At 45.9% G+C, this 7,335-nt stretch overlaps 8 non-coding genes across 8 annotated transcripts; all 8 read right to left on the bottom strand.

The window, feature by feature from the left end:
* Positions 1-5,007: 5,007 nt before the first annotated feature.
* Positions 5,008-5,102, bottom strand: trnal-cag. Its single transcript has one exon. It is a non-coding gene; the product is annotated as a tRNA-Leu (tRNA).
* Positions 5,103-5,319: 217 nt separating this feature from the next.
* On the bottom strand, positions 5,320-5,401 carry trnal-aag. The gene has a single exon. It is a non-coding gene; the product is annotated as a tRNA-Leu (tRNA).
* Positions 5,402-5,675: 274 nt separating this feature from the next.
* trnal-uag lies at positions 5,676-5,757 on the bottom strand. The gene has a single exon. It is a non-coding gene; the product is annotated as a tRNA-Leu (tRNA).
* Positions 5,758-5,895: 138 nt separating this feature from the next.
* On the bottom strand, positions 5,896-5,977 carry trnal-cag. Its single transcript has one exon. It is a non-coding gene; the product is annotated as a tRNA-Leu (tRNA).
* Positions 5,978-6,204: 227 nt separating this feature from the next.
* On the bottom strand, positions 6,205-6,286 carry trnal-aag. Its single transcript has one exon. It is a non-coding gene; the product is annotated as a tRNA-Leu (tRNA).
* A 273-nt stretch (positions 6,287-6,559) lies between these two features.
* Positions 6,560-6,641, bottom strand: trnal-uag. The gene has a single exon. It is a non-coding gene; the product is annotated as a tRNA-Leu (tRNA).
* A 138-nt stretch (positions 6,642-6,779) lies between these two features.
* On the bottom strand, positions 6,780-6,861 carry trnal-cag. The gene has a single exon. It is a non-coding gene; the product is annotated as a tRNA-Leu (tRNA).
* Positions 6,862-7,085: 224 nt separating this feature from the next.
* Positions 7,086-7,167, bottom strand: trnal-aag. The gene has a single exon. It is a non-coding gene; the product is annotated as a tRNA-Leu (tRNA).
* Positions 7,168-7,335: the final 168 nt, after the last annotated feature.

The raw sequence follows: 7,335 nt of genomic DNA, 5'->3' as shown, positions 1-7,335 counted from the left end.
CAACAATACTTGGGTAGGCCTTGGCATTTCAACAATGTCCAGTTGATGTTAAGGGGCCCAAAATGTGCTAAGAAAATATCCACCACACAATTACACCACCTGACCTGTCGATACAATGCGGGATGGATCCAGGCTATCATGTCATTGATTGCAAATTCTAACCCAACTATTTAAATGTTGCAGCAGAAATAGAAACTCATCAGACCATCTGTTTTCCAATTTTGACGCGCCTGTGTGAATTGTAGCCTTAACTGCTTGTTCTTAGCTGACAGAAATGGCACCCTTTGTGGTCTCCTGCTACTTTAGCCCATCTGCTTCAAGCTCTGATGTGTTGTGCAGTCAGAGAAGCTCTTCTGCATGCCTGGTTATTTGAGTTACTGTTTCCTTTCTATCAGTTCAAACCAGTCTGGCAATTCTCCTCTGACCTTTGGTATCAACAAGGAATGTTTTCCCAGAGACCTGCCTCTCACTGGATATTTGCCCCTTTTTTGGACCATTCTCTGTAAACTCTAGCAATGGTTATGTGTGAAAATCCCAGAACATCAGCAGTTTCCGAAATATTCAGAACAGCCCATCGGGCACCAATAACCATGCCACATTTAAAATCACTTAAATCGCCTTTCTTCCTCATTCTGATGCTCAGTTTGAACTTCAACAGGTTGTCTTGACAATGTCTACAAGCTTAAATGCATTGAGTTGCTTCCTTATAATTGGGTGATTCGATATTTGTTTTGAATACGTGTACCTCACAAAGTGGCCTGTGAATGTGTGTATATATCACAAACAGGACTTTGTCCAATATGTTGGTGAGCTCTGTAAGCCGTGCTGTTTCATTGAAGGACAGGTGTGGGGCAGACTGACTGGCAGTATGATGCCGGACCTCTCGCTGCATCCAAACGGTACCATCTTCCGCCTTTACGCCTGGTGCAGCAGCATTGTTCTTATATGTGAGTGGGCATTTCTTAGGGGGAGGGCTTTTGTTCTCTTTCTCTGATGTAGAATCCTCATCCTCATCTGAGTTTACGCCTGTTATAGCACGTCTTTATGTGAAAACAGCAGTGTCAGATCGGGTGGAGCCTGAACGCAACTGAGAAAATAAAACTGAAATAAAAAAAATTCTAACCTTTACAATCACCATACATTTACACTGGCTGTTACAGACTCAAATGAAATGTATGTTTTTATTGTTTAATAGTAACAATAAGAGCAGCTCACTTCTCAAAATGTATATTTTGTGACACGGGAAGGATCAAACCTGTGACCTTTTGAACAGAAGTCAGCAGCCGTTACCGCATCTACTAAGGAAGTCGTGAAAACCACGTACAGTAACCTGATTTCTTTTTCTCTAGTTACAGTCTAGAATAAAAGTGCACTTGTACTGTTGAGGAAGATGGCGGTGCACATAGTTGCAGCAGCTCGGTGTCTCAACAGTCAGTGTTGTGTCTGGATGTTTTTGTTTTTGAACGTTTTGTGCTTTGTTTCATGTACAGCTAGTGAAGCAAATATCATCTTTAGCCGAAATGATCTCCTCAAGATCGGAGTGAGTTATCGTGTGAGCGTGACTATTGAATTTATCCACTTGCATAAAATACCGGAGGAATTAGCAAGGAGACTGGGCGCTTCATGGATTACTATCCCAGTGGGAAGGCGGCGCAGGCGGTATCGAGATAGAAGGAGGAAGCGAGGCTGCCGGGCGGGTGTATTAACCAGGCTAAGGAGGCAGACATTTAGACCACCGCTCCCCAGTTTATTTCTTTCAAATGCCAGATCCCTGGCGAACAAGATGGACGAGCTAAGGTTACTAATAACGCAGAATAACCGCATTAAAGACTCGTGCATCCTTCTGATTACCGAGTCCTGGCTGCATCAATCCATTCCGGACTCGGCTATTGAATTAGCAGGCTACACCGCACACGCCAAGATCGAACAGAAGACTTCGGTAAGAGAAAAGGAGGGGGAATCTGCTTATATGTAAACAACAGTTGGTGTACTAATACTGTGATTACAAACCGCCATTGTTCACCGGACATAGAATATCTGACTGTTAAATGCAGGCCTATTTACCTGCCAAGGGAATTTACCGTCATTATAATAACCGCTGTATACATACCACCAGATGCGAATGCTAATGCGGCGTTAGCGCTTCTGCATGCAACTGTTAGTAACAAACTGAGTAAATACCCGGACGCTGTACACATTATAGCTGGGGATTTTAATCATGTAGATTTAAAAATAGCAATCCCTAATTTCCATCAGCATGTAAAGTGTGCCACTAGGGGCAGTAATACTCTGGACAAAGTTTTTATTCTAACATCAAGAAGGGCTACAGGGCCAGACCTTTACCCCACCTGGGCCAGTCTGACCATTTGTCCCTGCTCCTAATTCCTGTTTATGCCACCATCAGGAAAACCGCGTCGGTCAGCACAAAGACTGTTACTTCATGGCCGGAGGGTGCCTCTCAACAGCTGCAGGATTGTTTTGATAAAACCAACTGGAACATCTTCAAACATCAAGACCTGAAAATATTCACGGACAGTGTCCTTTGCTACATTAAACACTGCATAGATACTGTCACAGTGGACAAATACATCCGGGTTTACCCTAACCAAAAGCCCTGGATGACCCGGGAAGTTCGACAGCTGTTAAAGGAGAGGAATAATGCCTTCAGGTCCAGGAACAGTGACCACTATAGTATGGCAAGAGCCAACCTGAAAAGAGGCATCAGAGAGGCCAAGGCGGATTATAGGAGGAAAATCGAGTGCCACCTGGAAAGCAAGAACAGCCGGCTGATGTGGCAGGGTATCCAGAAGCTGACGAATTACAAGACCAACCTAGGCGCTGCTGAAGGTGACCTAGCATTGGCGGAGGAGCTAAACATCTTCTTCACTCGTTTGAGGACACTACACCGGATGCTTTAGAGGCAAGGCAAAACCACACAATCCATGATGGTATCATCATCACCTTGGAGGAACATGAAGTGAGGCGTACGCTGCGGGACGTAAACCTGAGGAAGGCGGCTGGCCCTGATGGCATACCAGGATATGTACTGAGGGATTGCGCAGACCAGCTGGCTGAGATCTTCACCAGGATCTTCAACCAATCCCTCGCACAGTCGACGGTTCCACCCTGCCTCAAGACCTCCACTATAATACCCTTGCCCAAGAAACCTCACATCTCCAGCCTTAATGACTATCGACCAGTGGCACTCACCCCAGTGGCAATGAAATGTTTTGAGAATTTGGTTCATCATCACATTACAGCAGCCCTACTCTGTGGCCTTGACTTGTATCAGTTTGCTTACAGAGCAAATCGATCTACTGAGGACGCCATAGCCATAGCACTCCATGCTGCTACAACACATCTGGGGAAGAAAGGAACCTATACGCATGCTGTTTGTAGATTACAGCTCTGCATTCAATACTATTCGTCCCAGCAAACTGGATGTCAAACTAAAAGACCTGGGGCTTCCTCACAGCACCTGCAGATGGATCAACAGCTTCTTCACTGGCCGCAGAAAGAAAGTGAGAGTGGGCGTCACACATCACCAACTCTAAGCCTCAGCACTGGGTCACCTCAGGGCTGTGTGCTTAGTCCACTGCTCTACTCTATCTACACATGTGATTGCACCCCCGCCCACCAGAGCAACATTATTGTGAAATTTGCAGATGACACTACCGTGGTGGGGCTCATATTTGGGGGAGATGAGTCTGCCTACAGAGATGAGGTGGAGCAGCTGTCTTCTTGGTGCAAGGATAACAACCTCGTCTTAAATACTAAAAAGACAAAAGAACTCATAATAGACTATTGAAGAAACAAGACAGAAGTTCAACCACTAAGTATCAGCGGTGACTGTGTGGAGAGGGTGGCAGACTTTCGGTTCTTGGGAGTCAACATAGAGGAAAGCCTATCCTGGAGCGTGAACACCTCTGAGTTGCTGAAAAGACCCAACAGAGACTGTTCTTGCTGAGGGTACTCCGGAGGAATAACATCACACAGAGACTGCTGGTGTGCTTTTATAGAGCTTCCATAGAAAGCATCCTAACATACTGCATATGCATATGGTATGCTAGCTGCACAGTGGCTCAGAGGAGAGCACTTCAGGGAGTCATCAACATTGCCCAAAGCATTATCGGCTGCCCTCTCCTTACATTAGAAGATCTACACGGCTCCCGCTGCCTCAAGAAAGCCAATGACATCATAAAGGACATCTCACACCCTGGTCACTCCCTTTTTGAACTGTTGCCATCAGGAAAACGGTACAGAGCAATACACGCAAGGACAAACAGACTCAAATATAGCTTTTACTAAACTACAATAGCATGTCTTAATGCCACTAAAAGTAGAAATGGTCACAAATAGCTATATGTGTTACGTACTTATGTATGCACTAATTTATGTAAATCGCACTACTGTATGTTGTTTATATTGTTTGTTTAGTTCTACCTGTTTTCTTGTATTGTTATATATGTGATAAGGTACTGACCGGAGATAATTTTGTTGTACTTGTGACAATGACAATAAAGGATCATTCATTCATACATTATACAGTTCATGTCAAAATTTTGTACTAAAACATGAAAAAAGTTTGTCTTTTAGGTATGTGTTCAACATTTCTGTCATGCTTCACTTACATAGATTGTTGTAGACATAAAACACACATGAAATGCATGTGTTCCAAATAACGATATATTATATACACAATACAGCACTAGGTACTACCTCACTCACAGATAAACAAAACTTGAGCTGGGAAAGCGATTTCTGCCATTTCTGTGGTGGTGGGAGGATGGAATACAAGGCTGCTTGCGCTATTGACACATTTACATAACAAAAGACACTGGACGGAGAGGAGCAAACGGATTTAAGGTGGGACGGATTTATGAGTTTTTTTTTCTACGCTTTGGTAATTCTTGTGTTAAAGAGACAAAAAATTCAGAGCCCATTAAAAAACATTGTGCTTTGAACCCACAACACTAAAAAGAACAAAGCTGAAATATAGCACTTTAGAGCACTCGCCACATTGTGGGATTCGAACCCACGCCTCCTGAGAGACTGGAACCTGAATCCAGCGCCTTAGACCGCTCGGCCACACTACCAAACGCGGAAAAGTTTGCCGCTCTGTGTCGAGGAAATCAGGTGGATTCAATGGGCCACGTACACAAAACTTTCTGCCTCTTTGTTGTTCTGAAATGCATTCCACAATGCAGCAGCAGCAGCAACAACAACAACAACAGAAAAAGCCTGACCTTCAAGAGAACTTGTGAAACTTTTTCATTTCCTCCTTTGGCAAGCTTCTTTGGTCAAGGTTAACTCCAAAGATGGCAGTGGTGGGATTCGAACCCACGCCTCCTGAGAGACTGGAGCCTTAATCCAGCGCCTTAGACCGCTCGGCCACACTACCGCTCTGTTGGGGGTCTCTCACACGCAACTGAATATCTCTATTACAACCCAGGCACCAACCCTACTACTACTACTACAACATTGCTTACTTGGGCAAGTTACGAACCAGTGGTTTCTCTTCCAAGTGAACGCTGGCGATTTATCTTCAGGGTCCCATCCCACAGGCCTCTTGATTACTGTCCGTCGCATAACCTGACGGCATTTTAAGGCACTAAACCTTGGGGGAAAAACGAAAACCACCTCCTCTCTTAAAGAGACGGTACTCTTGCATCACCTGGCAGCGGTGGGATTCGAACCCACGCCTCCTGAGAGACTGGAGCCTAAATCCAGCGCCTTAGACCGCTCGGCCACACTACCTTACCGTGTGTGACTTGTCTTTGATGACAGCGTAAGGTATCGAAGGGTCTAAGTGTGGCCAAACAAAGATGCTAACAGCTTTTGGAGGTTTAAGTGAAAAGGTTGTGACTTGCACAGGCAAGCAGAGAAAGAGACTGCTGGCAGCGGTGGGATTCGAACCCACGCCTCCTGAGAGACTGGAACCTGAATCCAGCGCCTTAGACCGCTCGGCCACACTACCAAACGCGGAAAAGTTTGCCGCTCTGTGTCGAGGAAATCAGGTGGATTCAATGGGCCACGTACACAAAACTTTCTGCCTCTTTGTTGTTCTGAAATGCATTCCACAATGCAGCAGCAGCAGCAACAACAACAACAACAACAACAAAAAGCCTGACCTTCAAGAGAACTTGTGAAACTTTTTCATTTCCTCCTTTGGCAAGCTTCTTTGGTCAAGGTTAACTCCAAAGATGGCAGTGGTGGGATTCGAACCCACGCCTCCTGAGAGACTGGAGCCTTAATCCAGCGCCTTAGACCGCTCGGCCACACTACCGCTCTGTTGGGGGTCTCTCACACGCAACTGAATATCTCTATTACAACCCAGGCACCAACCCTACTACTACTACTACAACATTGCTTACTTGGGCAAGTTACGAACCAGTGGTTTCTCTTCCAAGTGAACGCTGGCGATTTATCTTCAGGGTCCCATCCCACAGGCCTCTTGATTACTGTCCGTCGCATAACCTGACGGCATTTTAAGGCACTAAACCTTGGGGGAAAACGAAAACCACCTCCTCTCTTAAAGAGACGGTACTCTTGCATCACCTGGCAGCGGTGGGATTCGAACCCACGCCTCCTGAGAGACTGGAGCCTAAATCCAGCGCCTTAGACCGCTCGGCCACACTACCTTACCGTGTGTGACTTGTCTTTGATGACAGCGTAAGGTATCGAAGGGTCTAAGTGTGGCCAAACAAAGATGCTAACAGCTTTTGGAGGTTTAAGTGAAAAGGTTGTGACTTGCACAGGCAAGCAGAGAAAGAGACTGCTGGCAGCGGTGGGATTCGAACCCACGCCTCCTGAGAGACTGGAACCTGAATCCAGCGCCTTAGACCGCTCGGCCACACTACCAAACGCGAAAAGTTTGCCGCTCTGTGTCGAGGAAATCAGGTGGATTCAATGGGCCACGTACACAAAACTTTCTGCCTCTTTGTTGTTCTGAAATGCATTCCACAATGCAGCAGCAGCAGCAACAACAACAACAACAAAAAAAAAGCCTGACCTTCAAGAGAACTTGTGAAACTTTTTCATTTCCTCCTTTGGCAAGCTTCTTTGGTCAAGGTTAACTCCAAAGATGGCAGTGGTGGGATTCGAACCCACGCCTCCTGAGAGACTGGAGCCTTAATCCAGCGCCTTAGACCGCTCGGCCACACTACCGCTCTGTTGGGGGTCTCTCACACGCAACTGAATATCTCTATTACAACCCAGGCACCAACCCTACTACTACTACTACAACATTGCTTACTTGGGCAAGTTACGAACCAGTGGTTTCTCTTCCAAGTGAACGCTGGCGATTTATCTTCAGGGTCCCATCCCACAGGCCTC

Source organism: Polypterus senegalus, unplaced genomic scaffold (assembly GCF_016835505.1).
Source record: "Polypterus senegalus isolate Bchr_013 unplaced genomic scaffold, ASM1683550v1 scaffold_2452, whole genome shotgun sequence".
Taxonomy (NCBI): Eukaryota; Metazoa; Chordata; class Cladistia; order Polypteriformes; family Polypteridae; genus Polypterus; species Polypterus senegalus.
This window is presented reverse-complemented; position numbering and strand designations above follow the sequence as displayed.